Here is a 16,683-nt window from a genome sequence, read left to right as displayed (position 1 = left end):
TTGGTGACGCCCCTTTGGAAATGAGCTGTGAATGAACGTTCCCCAGACCCTTCTGAGTTGTAACTGAGAAGGGTCTGGTGTCAACCAGGCTAAGTCTTGCCATTACAGTGAGGAGCAAGATTCAAACCAATAGGGATAACAACTTACAGTCTATCCTTGAAGGTTTTAATGGGATTGTACTCAGGTGTACATATGAAAAGGGATTTAAGTAGTTGTATGAACAAAGAAAAAAAAATGCAGACACTGAAAGATGTTGGGGGGATTGCGTTTCAGACATGGTTCGACAATCTGACAACCACTTTTGCTTAAAGTACACTGATGCCTTTAGGCTAACAGCCAGGTACTGTAGACATGCTAACACAACAAGCTGGACAAGTCTACAGGGATTAACATTGACTCACACAAAATGAAAACATGCAAACACTTGTGAGCTAAGCTGTCATGACTTTAAGTTAGTGGCAAATCAATGTAATCACTTGTCAGTAAGCACTCGCAAATACATAGTGTAGGTACGCATATCTTCAGACCAGAGCATTTGAGCGAAGTAGAGCGGGTGAGAATTTCCACTCCTCGCTTACGAAGCTGTTCGTTGCCTCCACTCCCTCGCTCAATTTCGCTCTAAGATCAACTCGAGGTGCATGCCCACTGTAAGCGACCAATTCATATAAACTTGCGTCTGCCCTACTTGGTCAACTTGGTCTGCGTCGCCAGGTATCCCAGCATGCTTTGTGCAGCGAATTCGTCGTTTCCCATAGACAATAAATGAGTGTGACTTTTGTTGCCAGTCAGTTTGCGTACAGTGGGCATAGATTTCATAGACCGTAACCTTCACATTAGACCTTTCAAAGTACGTTGTGAACTCCATCGTTGAGCTCGCTGCAACAGCTGATTTAAAAAATAATAGTGCGGGGTGTGCAATACATAGATGCATTATTGGTCAGCCTCAGGCTCTCTTTGAACTTATGGTGTGCACAAATTTGGAGCAGGAGATAAGGTGACGTTCAAACTTTTAAAAAAAATCTGATTTGCGCTTCATCCAAAATCCTCCCGCTGTCTCTCCCCACTTGCTAAGGCACCACTCCACTCACATGCTCTGCTTCAGACCAAGCATACAATATTAGACTCATTGTCTAACTATCTAAACAGCTACTTAAACAGCAGAAAGTCAAAGATGAATTTTTTTTATTTATTTCTGTCACGAGAAACATAATGCTCAAAAATCACAAGACAACCATTTGTAATAACAAGCTTTGATTTGTAGTTACAAAGCAATTCAATAATGAAAACAATTATTTTGTCATCACAAAATGATTAGTTTGCAAGCACAACCCAACTGACAAAATAATTATTTTATGATACAAGAAAACAAAATCTAAAAAAACAATTAGTGATCCAAACATGGCTTCCCAGACCTTCCAACAACCTAAACTAAATCGAGAGTGGATAATAAAATAACCAGTGGACTGGCTCAACACACAAAGAGCAGGTAGGCAAATCAACAGGCACTCGGTCAAGGACCTAATCCTCCAGTGTAACGACAAGCCACTGAATTTTAAGTAATAGCTCAGGTTTGAGAAACAGTGCTTACGGATTTAGTGAACTGGCTAAAACCAATCATCCATCTCCACATCTCTCCTGCTCTCTCTTAAAGCCAGTTGGGAAATTTAGGTCATTGTGTGACCTTGTGTGTGGATACATTGTGGCTTATATGGTGACTTTAAGAATAATAACACAAGTTAAAGATTATCATGATCTTTTATTTACAGAAAATGTAAATGTATAAAGGTATATTTGTGCACGTGAAGGACTGAAAAAATGATACATGTGTCAACTGATGGATCAGATGATTGAGGTGAATGTACTGTAATGAAAGAAGACATTTCTGTCAGTGGCACTGAAAGCAGACCTGAGCACATCTCTCTTCACCAGCAGCAGTGTGCTCACTCACTGACTGACTGTCTGCCTGTCTAATTGGCTGATTGACAGTTTGTCTGTCTGTCTGATTGTCTAATTGGTTGGATGGCTTATGCTCAGCTCCCTGATGCGTTGACAAACAATTATCCTCGATGACAGTATCACATTTGTCTAATTAATTAGATGTGCTTGCTACAACAGCAGGTAGTTAGCGCTGACAAGACAGAGAGAGTTTGGGGCTGTGTAAGCGAGTGAGATAAATACCTCTGTAATTGTTCTTTGTAGAAAAAAAAGAGGTGAAATTCATGGCACTTTCACACAGCAAAGCGAATGTTCTTTAGCTTTTTAGCAGTTCTTTTGAATACATCACAGAAAAGGACCACCTGCTTAAAGCATCTGAACTGTCATTCTCAGGGTTGAAAGAAAAAAATTCTTCTCAGAAAGACAGAGAAACTCAGTCAGTCAGCTGTTGTTGGCTCAGCGAAGCAGTGAATCAATGCAGTCAGACAGGCAGACAAGGCAAGCTGCAGGTACCTCTGATGTCAACGCTGCTCTCCTGACACTTACCTGCCCAGACAACCACTTTCAAACTTCTCACTTTAATGCTCTCTCTTTCCTACTCTCTCTGCCTCCATGATCAGTTTCTCAGTTGCCCACCCATCTCTATCTTTTTTCTTCTTAAAATGTGTCTTCAAGCTGCACAAATGTCATACATCTGTCTCATCTCTTCCTCGTCTTCTCTCTAATCTCTCACAACTGTCTCTTCTCAATCTGTTTTGCATCTCTCCAGCCAGCAGTGGCTGCAGAAAAATAGGAAGAAAGAGAGAGCAAAAGAGCAGGAGAGAGAGAAGTGGTGTTTGTGTGTGTGTGTGTGTGTGTGTGTCAAGTGGGCCTTGTATAGCAGTCCCAGCAGCAACAAGCTGTCATTAGAGTGGGCAGGAAACAACCCTTGTGGCTTGGTTCAATCAAATTGTAATCCTCAGCACATTATTACCATGGCAGGGTCACCTCTCCACTGCTGCTCTAGGGCAGGAGCAGGTGGAGCACACACACACACACACACACACACACACACACACACACTACACACACGCCCTCCTTTTATTTGCAACCATTTCCACTGTTTTGCTAGCGTTTTCCTTGACAGTCCTTATATTACCTGGCCAGCCCCCATAATGAATCCATCTGAGAAGTCCAGGCCGAGTCTGCTGTCATGCATAATTCAATCTACCACCCCCACCCCCTTGACTTCTCTTCTCCATATCCCTCATTCCTGTCATCCCATCTGCCTCTAGTGGAGGCCTCTGTATTGCCAAACCTGATGGACTCTATAATGCAACTCTGAAGATTACAATTTTGTGGAAGATTGTGTGAATGTGTCTATATTTGAATGTGTGTGTGTGTGTGTGTGTGTGTGCGCACGCGTACTTGTGTGTGCGGGTGGACTTGTGTGTCACATGTTTCTGTCCGCTGTGGTTTCTAGGAAAACCGTAATTAGGGTATTGGTTAGACTGTGTATGGGCAGAGAAGAGACTTATTCACCTCAACTAATGGGCATCCCTTCCTTAGAAATCAATACCACAACATTCTCCTCCAGTGTCACTTTAACACTTTTTGCTCATCTTAAAGCAGCACTCCAGAAAAGGACTTTCATTAGGGACACATTGTTAAAGGTTAGACAGCTTCTCTTAAATTCTAGTTTAAGAGATAATTTAGATGTATAAGCTGGTATGGCTTATTGACCTGTAGTTGAATCAATACACACTCTAACAGGCACTTGTGGTTGGAGATGCCCCAAAGAACAATTAGCGCTTTAGACAGAAGCAGTTTATTTAAGTTAATTAAAATATTTTTAAACACGACAAAAAAAAGTTTTTTCCCTCCACAACAGAAAACATGTTTATGTGCTGCTGCTGATTCTCTTGTTAGAATTCTTCTAATTCTTCTGTTTGCAACAGTGCACGTGTATTACAGCATACAGCACAAAAACCTCAATGACTACATGGGTGTAATGAAGTCACAGCATTCCGTAAATGCCAAAAAATGTACTCTGTACATACTATTTCACTTAAAGTGCACATATTATGCTTTTTGGTTTTTCCCCTTTCCTTTATTGTGTTATATCTTTTTTTGTGCATGTAATAAATAGGGTTACAAAGTGAAAAAACCCAAAGTCCACCCCAAAGGGACTTACCATCTCCAACAGAAAACACTGTTCACAAACTACTCCAAACAGCTCTATTGTAGTCCAGCCTTTACTTCTGTGATGAACGTGCGTCACTTTGTAACACACGTTATAATGCTCGCCTAGCTGCTAGCGTGGCATGCCCTCATACTCTGCTTCTGACTAGCTAGTAGTCCTTACCTAGCTACTGTGCATGTGTGACTCCCAACAAAGATTGAACAGAAGTGAGATGCCTCACTCTGTAGCTAAAACAGAGAGCTCAACACACAGGGTGAAAAGAGGAGCTGCAGTAATGTGCAGTACAACAAAAATATGGTGTTTTTTGAAAATTAAACCATGTAAACCTATTCTGATATAACCTCTAAATACAATTATGAACCTGACAATGAGCATAATATGAGCACTTTAATAAATCTGGTTCATGTGAGCTAGCTGACTTGAGGTGTGTCTGGTTGCTGAATCACTTAATCTGCAACTATTTTGATAATCACTTGACATTTATTTTAGGCATTCTTCAGAACAAATGTTAAACATTCTCTGGTTCCAGCTTCTCAAATGTGAGTTGCTGTTCTGTTTTATAATATTGTTAATTGAATATCTTTGAGGTTTTGAAATGTTGGTCAGAGATCATCTTCTCAAGACATTTGAAGAGATGCCACCTTAGGCTCTGGGAAAATGTCATTTTTTTCAATTATCTGAATAGACTTAGTGATTAAAGATAATGAACATAACCGTCAGTTACAGCCCCTTTTTTGTTTTTTACTTGAACACAAGAATAAGTGTGTAATTTGGGGTATTTAATGTTTTATGAAAAATTAATATATCCCTACAATTAATGCTGCATGGTTTGTTATTTTTTTCTTAATACCTTTTATTAGTGTAAAGCACTGGGATAGTTTCTAAATTGGAATTAATTACAATGATCCCCAGAGGAGCTGTAGGCTAAATGGAACAGCTAACCAGACTGAAGGACAGTGTTTCCATTGGGCTATTCAAACCTGCCATACATGCCTCACCACTATTCAGTAACTTGAACTGTTCAGCACTAAGATTTTAGGAACATGTCAATGTCTTTCATCTAATCTGTATAGAAAATAAATATCTGGCGATCTTTCAGCCAAATCAAAAAGGCCATGTGACGAAGTTTCCTTTTTTTGGTCGTGTACAAACAATTTTAAACTCATCTCTAACAGTGAGAGAATGCAAGTATATCGTATTTTCTCCCTTGACTTTACAGTGTACATGCCACTATCACATCCAAAAGGTGTTTTTAAAAGCAGATTTTCTGAAACTTCTAGGTGACGCAGCATGGCCTCCCAACACTTTGAACATGAATGCCTTTTAAAAGACAATATCCACGGCAATTCAGCTTTACTTCACAGTTTACAACGAAAGGGACAGAAAATGTTACAGGATGAGTTTGAAACCAAGAAGCTAGTTACAAACATCTTAGCCCACTGAGGGGTTGAAACAGTGGTTTATAACTGCTAATGAGCAACAGATTACTTCACACTTGATTTCTGGCCATCAAAATACACAAAACACAAACACAACCACCACCTACTCACAATTCTAACTGCTCAACATAGACGGTGGTGCCATGAAATACTTTCCATCATGCCAAAAATACAACATAGCAGTATCATTTGTTGTTGGGCTCTGATTTGCATCATATAAGCCGCTGATTATTTAATTGCCTCTTTAAATTTAAAATATGAATATACGAGTCACAATAATGCTTAGATTCAGTGAAGAAATTAGAAAAATCACACTGCTGTTGGTTAATACACCCACTCAGTCTGTAAACATTTAAGGAGTACTGAACACAAGTGATTCACGGAGTGAATCTGTGTACTATATGTGCCAGGGTGGCAGGCTGCATTTCATCATGTCATTAGCAGTCTAGCAAGCAGAAATGACTTTTTTTGCACCTAGGAGCTTGGCAGTTTCAGATCAATGCCCATGGCAGTTCTTAAATCAATGAGATGTTGTAACTAGGGGACTTATCTGTGGAGCAGACCCTTGGGAGACACAGAGTAAGCAAGAGCGAGATTGTCAAACAGAGGGAGGGGGCATATAGAGAGGAGGAAACAGAGAGATAAAACTAAATACATTGAGCTAAAAGTGATAGAAATAGACGTCAGAAGAGAGAGGGCAGCAACAGAAGCACATATGGAGGGAAAGTGCAGGTTATCAGAGAGAGTATGCATGTCTGTCTGTGTGTGTATGAGAGGAGACTCGTCCAAAAGCATCGACCTCTCTAAGTGCCTTTTGCAACAGAACAATTCAAATATGATTCTGCTGAAATAATTGCTCATTTGATGAGGCAGGTGAATCTCTGCAGCATGGCCAACCTCCCTATCTCTCTCTCTCTCTCGCTCTCTGCCATGTATTCGTGCAAAGTGTGTCTGCATACGGGGTGGGGGAGCAAAGTAATGGGCAGGAGGTGGAGCGTGAAAAAGGTTAGGGAGAAAAATCACATCACCAGAGAGAGAAGCGATGAGTGTGCCTGGCTCCTAAGGCCAGATGTATTTACCTGGGTAATGATAGTCATCTGGACTGACAGGGCGTGCGCATGCGTGTGTGTGTGTGTGTGTGTGTGTGTGTGTGTGGCACACAGCACAGGATGCTGTGGAGGCTCGATTTCTGTTTGGCTGACTGACTGCCTGCCTGCCTGGCCGAGGGGCTAGCTTGCCGATTTATTTGCTGGCAAAAACAAAACAGTCTCTCTTGTTCTCCTTTTCTCTCCGTTTGTCCTCTACTCATCTCTTTTTTGTTATTCCTTCTTTTTTATTATTTCTCCTGTCTCTTCTTGCTTCTCCAGCATCCTCTTTCCTTCCCTCCATCATCTCTCTGCTTTGCTTCAAAAGTCGGCTTTATTAATTCATAAAAACACATTGCACACGATTGAATTCCATTGGCACTGGAGCATGATTCTATCCCACTGACATTCACACACTTTCCCATGTTTATAGTATACACACTGCTGCCTGTTGCCTTCCTCACACACTGTCTACCTCCTCCAGACAGCTCTCTAGTTCAGCAGGCATGAAGCAAAGGCCAGACCCATTTGTGTTTTGTTATGTATAAATAGTCAGCGCCACAGCTTGCCTCTGGCACAAGAGGACATGAGTCAAGCTAACATAAACACTGTTTTGCCCCCTTTGCCTACTGTTTCTCACCATTGGTCACAATACCTCTTGTTTTCTTGTATTTCTTCCCAACATTTTTAATTTTTCATGCGTGATTATGTGTGCACGTGAGCATGTACTGTATGCAGGTTTGAATCGTTTTTTCCAGGCGAGCACAACACTTGACTGCTCTTATCAAGGGTTGCCAGATGTGAGCCCTGAAGTTAAAGAAGGGTTCCACATGCACACACACACATACATAAAAACACATATATGGTCTTTCTCAAGCCTCCCCTCCCCCATCTAAAAAGAGTAGGAAGAGAAAGGAATGGGTGCTTAGATATGGATTTCTGGGATTGAATTAAAAACATTAGCTTGAAGCTCTGCAGCTGAATCCTGATGATGAGGCTACCGGGGGAAAATGGAGAAAATGGGCTTTTGCTGCCAGGGCCTTGAAAATCCCTTACTAATGGAATGAGAGAAGGCAGAGAAAGATAGCGAGAGCGAGGGAGGGGAGCAAGGGATATCACACAGATGAGTGCGGGTGAATGGTTACAAAGACAATCCATTGTGTTTGTGCTGAAACAAATGGAGCAGAGCCAGAAGGCCTCCAACAAAACATCATTACAAGCAGCTCCAGAAATATTATGCCTTTGGGGAGGGGGTGTTTGGGTTATTTCCAAAGAGCACACAAGTCACACTGGCATACAACTGCTTACACTTGGATACAACAGTCATACATGCATTCAAAGATATAATCGGTGATATTTCTGCATTAAAATGTCGACAACGACTATACCTATGTTATTTATATTTTTTTACTTCTGTACTTACATGAGCCCAAATGTTTCCAACAATTTTCAAACCCAGAGAAAATCTGTAATTTTATTCAAATAGCGGAGCGTGTCATTTGGTTGCCTGTCAATGGCGTCATGTAACTTCCCGTCAAAACGCTGGAAACACCAGATGATACATTTGAGAGTAATTGTAATTCATACAATAGAATTATACTCAATAATATAATTACATCATTTTTTCATTAATGACATGCCACTTTGCAACACAGTAATACAGTAGACACGTAATTTATTAATATCATATTTCAATATCGATCCAGCTTACTACAATGTGCTACGTTAACAACTGGCTAATGCCTGGTGGCTTTACCGTAAAAATAAGGTTACAACAACATTGAACACGGTCATAAAGTTATTTTTACTATGATGGTTTTGACCACGGTTAATAGCGCTGGGCTAACCCACGAATAAATTCATCAGTAACGTTAGCTGTATGGGTAGTTGATATATCCAATGCTAAGTTAGCCAGGTAGCGCACTGCAGCCCATCTGCCTCACTCCCCGGCGTTAAAAGACTTCAGTCTAGATGAGAGAGTACAACAGCCCCGGGGACACAGCCACAGCTAGGCCCCTGTCATCTAGCAGCCAGCGACTAGAGCAACCTGAACCCAGGCAGCACAAACCCAGTGCCGTGTGCTAACGACGCTAACGGCACTAACAGAAAACTTAATGATCCGTCGGGGAACAGACCATAAAACTTTAATAGATTAACTTGTCCCTTAACAAATTACATTTTATCCATTGTAATGGTGGTTAATAATGAACACAACAATTCCCATGATCCCAAGCAACTTCACGACGTCATCAAAAGTCCGTGTTTACATCCATGGTTTCGATTAAGAGACCCCTAATGGCAGAAAATAACATATTGTACGTTCAATTTTGGACATAAACTTATCTTGCTCAGTTTAAACTTTTTTGCCAAAATGTTCAAAAGATGTGTTTATTATGGCTGTACGGAGTGTTTTCTTCATTCCTGGGTCCCACCACTCTTCAGCTCAGAGGACTGCTGAACAGTTTTTATTCATTAATGCATCCAACCACCATGACAACAAAGGTGAGCCCTAGCGCTTAATATGAGGTGATGTAGCTGATATTAGATTTTATTTTGAGGCCCTACTAACTGTGTTCACTTTTTATCTGGTGTCCTGTTTGAAAAGTTGGACACAAGGGCCCTCATTTATGAAACGTGCGTACAGGCATAGGATGGGCGTACGCCGATTCCTACGCAAAGCAAGGCATTTGTCAATTTGAATGTGAGCGTAGGCTGCAATAAAATCTCACGTCTGGTCTGAACTCGTGTACGCAAGTTTTCGAGTCAGTGTGGACTTGCGGTGCAGCATATAATCATTTTTACAGGAGAAGTCATCAGTTGATCACTTATCAGCAATGTACAACAGTGCACACATACGCGCACGGGCTACGGTGGAGCGCTTTATCGGATTGATTAAGGGCAGATGGCTCTGTCTTGGATCAGCAGGGGGGACCCATTCACAGCAGAAAAAGTCTGCAACATTGTTTTAGCCTGTGGGGTTCTGCACAACATCGCGCAAGAAAACAGGGTGCCATAAATGTAGTGATGGAGCCAGATGACCTGATGCCCAGAGACCAGTGTCCAGCACAGCCCCAACTGGGGCTATACGAATGAGACAGGATATTATTCCTCGCTTTTAAAAGGTAGCCTATAGGCTAGTGTTATGTTTGGCAATGATATTCAATACAGGAAACATGAGGATGCACAACATTTTTATTTATTCTTCAGGTTTTCGTTTCTCTTTTAAAGTGTCGTTGATGGCCACAAGTGAATGATTTATTTCTGCCATTGACATATTTCGGCTTGTTTTTCCAGCCCCTCTGCTGTCAGGAGTCAGGGTCGGGGTGGTGGTCCAGCACGGAGGGCGGAGGACACGCGCTCTCCCTCACAGCTGTTGCCTGGCTTTGACTCATGAAAAAAAACATGAGTAAAATAAAAGACACTGCATAAACTCCGCTACTGTAGGTACACCATGTAGGCCTAAGAGATTGCAATATTAGCCTGTATACAGGCTATTACTAGGACTGTAGCATATAGTGTATGTCAAAGATGTATAAATTAAATAAACTTCAGCTGGAGTCCGATTTACCACGGCAACACTGTTCACTGCATCAGTGATCTCTTTCCATTCCGCATTCTTTCTACAGCCTTTAATACCAGTTTTCAGGCTGACAAATAGTACACGTTTGTGCAAATGATGTTGTTTCAATCTCCACCTCTGAAAAGTGCCGCTTCTTCGCTGGATTACGTCTCGCCATGTCGTAAATTGTAGGGGCGAGGCCTGAAAACGGAGAATATATTGGGGCGTGATAATTAAATTACGATTGTTTCCAGCCGCTGCATTTATCAATGTACGACCATTCTTACGCTCTGATTGGTGTGATACTAACGTTTCATGAATCACACGTGAAGCCTGTCGTAAGATGATTTCTGCGCTCATAACTGCGCTGGTTTCTACGTTAGGTTGATAAATGAGGGCCACAAGCTCTTGTCTGTCCATCTTTTGCACACACATGGTGACTGTGTGTTGAGCTCTGGCTGCCGTAATTGCTGCCAAGTGTCACAAACCCCAAATGGTAAATGGTCTGTATTTATATAGTGCTTTATCTACCTTACTGGACAAAGCGCTTTACAATTTGTTTCTAATTCACACACACATTCATACACGACCAAGTTTCAAGATATTTGCTTTACACAGCAAGTTAAATAAAAGGTCCCATAGAGACAGTAAAAAACACTAATGGCTTGAAGTAGCACAGGACAACTGCCTTCTCTTCACTTTATCACTATTATAAACCATTCTGGGCTGCATTCTGAGGAACACAAGCCAGATGGTTCATTAGAAAGAAAAAACCCTGAGTGCATACTTAAGCAAATGTGTGTTTTTTTCTCATTTTGCTTTTTTTCTGCGACCATCACGGCTTAATTCTCTGGTGAATTCTCCAAGTGGTGGGCAATGTCAGCCCCCTCATTTTTGTGTGTGAAATGAATAGAAGAATGTGACATGGGCTGACATGGGCTTTAAATGTACAATCTGGCTGTGTTATGATGGAAACAAATTAATAAGTGAATGTTATCTGTGGGTAGCAGAGCAGGGTGCCGTGCCAGGCCTTTTTGTTCCTGTACCACTTCTTTTCATGTAAATGAAGACACAAAAACAGACAGAGCTCTTGGTTGGAATTGGATTTTGACATGGATATCAGAGCACTTTGTGCGTCCGTGCATATATCATATAGTGTGTGCATTTACTAAATGTGGATATGCATGTGTTTGGCTTTGTTTACTCTCAAACACTGTGTGCAAAGGCATTTAAATAAATCAGAGCAGACAAGTTTAAGGTTTGATACACAGCATGTGGCTTCATAGTGGAATATTTGGATTAGGCAGGCAGAATAGGTGGCCAGCTGTGGCTACGTGTCAGTGGCTCCTCTTTCTCTCTCAATATTTGTATTGCGAAGTCACTGAGAGATGGCAATCAGCAGGATATGTGTCTCGAAGATGAAAGCAGGGAAAGAGAAACAGAAGGAGAGCGAGAGAAAGGAGAGCCTCTTAAGGCACCTCCATCAGCCTGTCGTTAGGAGGGTAATGAACCTAGCACCACTGCTGCCAAGCAACCAATGACTCACTCAGACACACACAACCACAGACACAGACACACACACATCAAATGCACCCATGACACAAGATACACACTCAGAAATCTCTCAAGTACCCGAGCTCCGTCACTGCTGCTCATCCCTTATCAGACAATCTTCCGAATTACAGAATGTTTATACACAAAAGATGTACATGCATTATAACAGCAAAGATAATTGATCACTGGCCTGCATATTGACTTTGATCTATCTCCCTCTCGTTTTGAGATGTACTTGCTGTGCCCGTCTTTCAGGGTAGGTTGTAGCCTATCTTTCAGGGTAGGTTGTAGCCTAAATGAATTTAAATAAATACATTTGTGCACATTTGTCTAGACAGGAATTTCAGTAAGTAAGTTCCTAAAGAGCAGAAAGCCACTAAACTGCCTGCTGATTTGATGGGGCTGTTAACTGAAGCTCACCCCAACTCCACCAGCTGATACTCACTCCCTCCTACTAATGCAATATAATTTATTCATTTAGCATCTCTTCCAGTTTGGGTGCCAGGATTGTTTTTGAGTCGCTAGTCAGCCAAAATGATTACACCCACAGTATGCACTTGCAACCAGAGTTTGTGCTTGTGATTCTGCCCAGTGTCAGGGAAATAGGACTTTACCATCATACAACTGAAAAAAACTCCTTCTGCTGCATAAGACTAGCTGTCGTAAAACTACTGAACCCAGTGAAGCTTTGAAAGTAAGATCTGATCAACTCAGAGCTCATAGGAAAAACCCAAGATGAAGCCAGAAGAGAAGCTGTGCCTCGTAGTATAACAGTAATAGTATTTTCAACTATAAGCATCCAAAGCAGTGACACAAATGCAGTAGTTTCATAAATCATGGTTGTAAATCAATGACTCTGATCATTTAAACATTGCTGATTCTACTTGAACTCATACATGATAACATTGCATCTGTCTGTGCAGATATGTTTTGTGTGTGCATGAGCAAACCAATGTGTTTTGTGTGTGTCAGCAGTCGTCACCAACAAACCACCGCCTGAGGATGTGGGTTGGACTGTCAGCCTCAGTTAGACATCACACACACACACACACACACACACACAGTTTGATGTCTGTCACCTTCTCTTGAAAGATCAGGCAGCCATAAACATGGCTCAATACCTCCACAATCTCCTTGGTGTCTCTCTATGTACGTGTGTATGTGTCTGAGTGAGTGAGTGAGTGAGCGTTAAGGCCCTGACACACCAAGCCGACGGCCAGGAACTAGTGGCGGCGAAGGCCGACTGTGGCGTTGCCTCATGTATGCCTTTGTCCTGGTCAAAAATTTGCACTGGAACACACCGCAGAGACTACAGCCGACGGCCAAGTACCACATAAATTCTAACCTGCGTGCAAGAATATGACTCTCCATACCAGCAGGTGGCGGTAATCTATTTGTCATTCAAAAAGGGAAACCGGATACAAACGTTGCTATAATACCCGCAACAAACAGCGTTGCTCGAATCAGCAGAAGTAGCACCAAACGGAGCCTACAGTCCCTCTGCTTTACTCCCCGCCGGGAAAACAGCGGACACTGGGAGATGGCTAACCAGACGGTCCATCTCCCGGGCTGTCATTCGTTCTCTCGGCAAAGAGTTCTCCCTATGGTGGGAGTGGAGCGAGGGACCAAACCCGAACGGCACTCTGCTGGCTCGTTAGCTAACGTTAGCTTGTTAATTCCCCCCACCCAACATGCCTTCATCCTACACTTGTTACAGAAAATTAGCCAAACAAAGTTGTCAAGAGTGTGTGAATGAAACATTAAGTTGTTACATTTAACTAATTTAGAGGCTGGCCGGTTGGCTAGTTTGCTAGCTTGCTAGGGGGCTAAAAAAAACAGCAACACATGACCGACAGTATGACAACATACAAAACACACAATTCACCCTCCATCTCCGAATGTGGTCTGAGTGATCGGATCTCAATGAATCCTCAACGCGTCCCGAGTGAATTTACACCTGTAAATAGATCGGTTCACTCAGGACAGATGTTTTTACCAGGTCGGAATTGGGCCTAAGTTTCATGCAAACAGTTTAACCATATTGGGGCCTCAACCACTGTATGGCTAATAGCATAGTCATCGCAGCACTTATTCTTCACATAATCATAGGATCATTTGTTTCTGTCCTTTATAGTACGTCCCTGGTCTCTTGTTTATTTGAAGGCTTAGGACATTTTCTATAAACTTGCTTTTAAGAACAAAAATGATCAATCTTTTGTTTGGTCCATTGTCAGTTGAGCAGCTTATCATATTGCTTGAACAGGAAATTGGGGCCAATACCATGTGCATATGTAATGATATATGAATGTGAATGTCATTATATGCCTAATCTTCATTAGCTATTAATCAAATGAATGAAGGGCTATTCACAGCCTGCCTGCTTATATTCATGGACAAACTCCACGACTCTCTGGACTTTGTGTCTCAACTGGTCCTAGTCAGAAGGCAGCTTGGTGGCCAGACAGTGGTGCTGATTATAGGTGACAGGGACACTGTTGGCCAGAGGGACCTGGGAATGTTGGCATGGGGAAAGGTCAGCACCACAGCACTGTCAGCATCATCACTGTGACACAGTGATGAAAGAGCCATAGAACAACAAGGAGACTAGAGCACACTCACACTTTTTAGAATTGCTTTGGCCTAACACAGGTGGATAGAACATTCTTAAAATGAAACAAATAGAGCATTAATATTAAATAAATATAAAAAATATAACATGATTAAATGCAATTGTTAATAAGCTACATAATGTACACCCAACTGAATTTGTTGATCATGATAACATGTTAACCGAATAGCATTAGAGTAATCTCCATAATATAGCGCCAAAATCCGTCGGTTTAGAAACACCAGAAAAGGAAATCACAATTTTATTTCAAAAGTCGAGTCAAAACTTCTGCTGTACAAATAATCTGATTGGCAAAAAAAGAGCAACTGTATATGCCTTTATTGTGAAAGTATGATACTAAAGTAGCAAATAATTAAACAAGACCTCATATTTTTAGGATCTAATCATGCTAAATCACCATTTAGCTTAATTTAAATGGGACTATACATATACATTGCTCCATTCATGGTGCATATTGTAGGTCAGCACTTAACATGAGCATGCATTATAATTTCAGATGATTTTGTGTTTGCACTGTGTACATGTACACGTGCAGAATGTGTTCATGACATTATGCTCATGTTGTTAAAGAGGCGGTATTTCTGCTAATACAGTATATGGCTAACTTGTTTCCTAAGGGAAAGATTTTCTTTACCTTGACCTTTAGGTGATATGAATGAAATTATCCAAGTGTCCTTAAATTATTGTGGATTTTTCTATATATATGAAAAATGACACTTGTTCAGTCAACACTTAACAGCAGACACATTTGCTAGGTTCATCTTTAAGTATTGTGTTTGCTACTTCTAAAGCATTAATGGCTGGAGATTTGCTTCATATTGTCAGTTATTTTGCGCTAATTATATTTTTGTTTCTCATGTTAACACATTGCTATCCTTTGATACACATGGGATATTTTTGTTACCGTGATTTCTGTATATTATCCTTTAATTCCAGACCTAGCCTTTTTCCAGGCTTAATTCTCTGTGTATGATTCTCTAGCTGAACACTTTTCTCTCTATGACTGCCTTGCGCTCTCCATTCTGCACTCTACTCCTTATAACTTGTCGAGTACAAGTGGGAGCAGAGGGTAGGAGGAGGGAGTGATTGGAATTCATTATGGTCAAATGATTGCAAACTCTGGAAGCCGAGAGGCTTTTCTAATCACAGCTGAATGGGCTGGAGAGTTAATGTGGGCAGGCTGTGGAGTGGAGGAGAAAGGAGGAGCGAGAACTCCATCGCCAATGTAGCGCTCTCAAGGGCTCTTCACAAAGCTCTAACGGTGGAATTGTTCTGACACTGAATGGATACATGAGATGCTTGAGTTTCACGGGCATGACTCACTCTAAAAATGTAGTTGGGTTCATTGCTGGGCAGAGAGAATTCTTTTTATTGAAAGGTTTTCAGAGGAAAGAAAATACATGTTTTCCTTTAGGCTTTCTTTCATCATCAGATGCTGTGTTTAATGTTTATGGTACATAGAAAGTGGTGTTACATATTAAGAGGCTGATGCATTTAGAATTTCAGGGAATTAGTTAGTGTTTATGAGAGTAGGTTATTCACTAGTGGATTTTATGCATGGGCATAAAGTCCTTTGAATCAGAGGTCTTCTGGTCAGCTGGTGGCTAGACACATAACAGCAGCAAACTAAATGCATTCTTCTTGTCACTACCAGTGAGTACCTCATAGCACCTTAAAATATGTCAAAAAATTGAGAAATGCTAATCTTTTTGAACAAAACTTTAAAATGTTTCAAAATCAAAATGTCTGTCCTTTATGTGTAACAAGCTTAGAGGCATAATGGCAATGTGAAAACCAGACCTGATTTTCAGCTGTGATTATTTAATTAACATTCAACAATTCCAGCTCCAATATGTGTGTTATCAGACCCCCCCCACCCCACACTTTTCTTTTTTGTAAACCAAGATACAGGATGGCTGCTGCCACACTAACATTTTGCCAGTTCTGGAATGGCTGTGCGCAACCCTAATATCTAGCACCAAAGGACTACTGCTGCTCAAATCCTGTTTGGGACTCTTTGCTCCTCCTCTACCCGTCTGGGCATGTTGGCACCTATTACAAAGGAGCTGAATAGTTGGCACACATTGGGCATCCGAGGGCCGGGGATCAGAGGAGAGGAGATCACTCATCCTGCCACCAACTTGGCGCAGGCTTTTGGGACCGACTCACTACAGATTAGCCTGCAGTGCTAACCTGTGTGACTGCAGACCGTTGGCGAAGCACATCAATGGCTAAGCGACTCCCCGCAGACTTTAAAGACATATGTGCACATGGCAGATCAAATTAAAATGCTGACACTG

This window comes from Sander lucioperca, chromosome 3, assembly GCF_008315115.2.
Source record: "Sander lucioperca isolate FBNREF2018 chromosome 3, SLUC_FBN_1.2, whole genome shotgun sequence".
Classification (NCBI taxonomy): Eukaryota; Metazoa; Chordata; class Actinopteri; order Perciformes; family Percidae; genus Sander; species Sander lucioperca.
The sequence above is the reverse complement of the archived record's forward strand: the minus strand, read 5'-3'. Positions refer to the sequence as shown.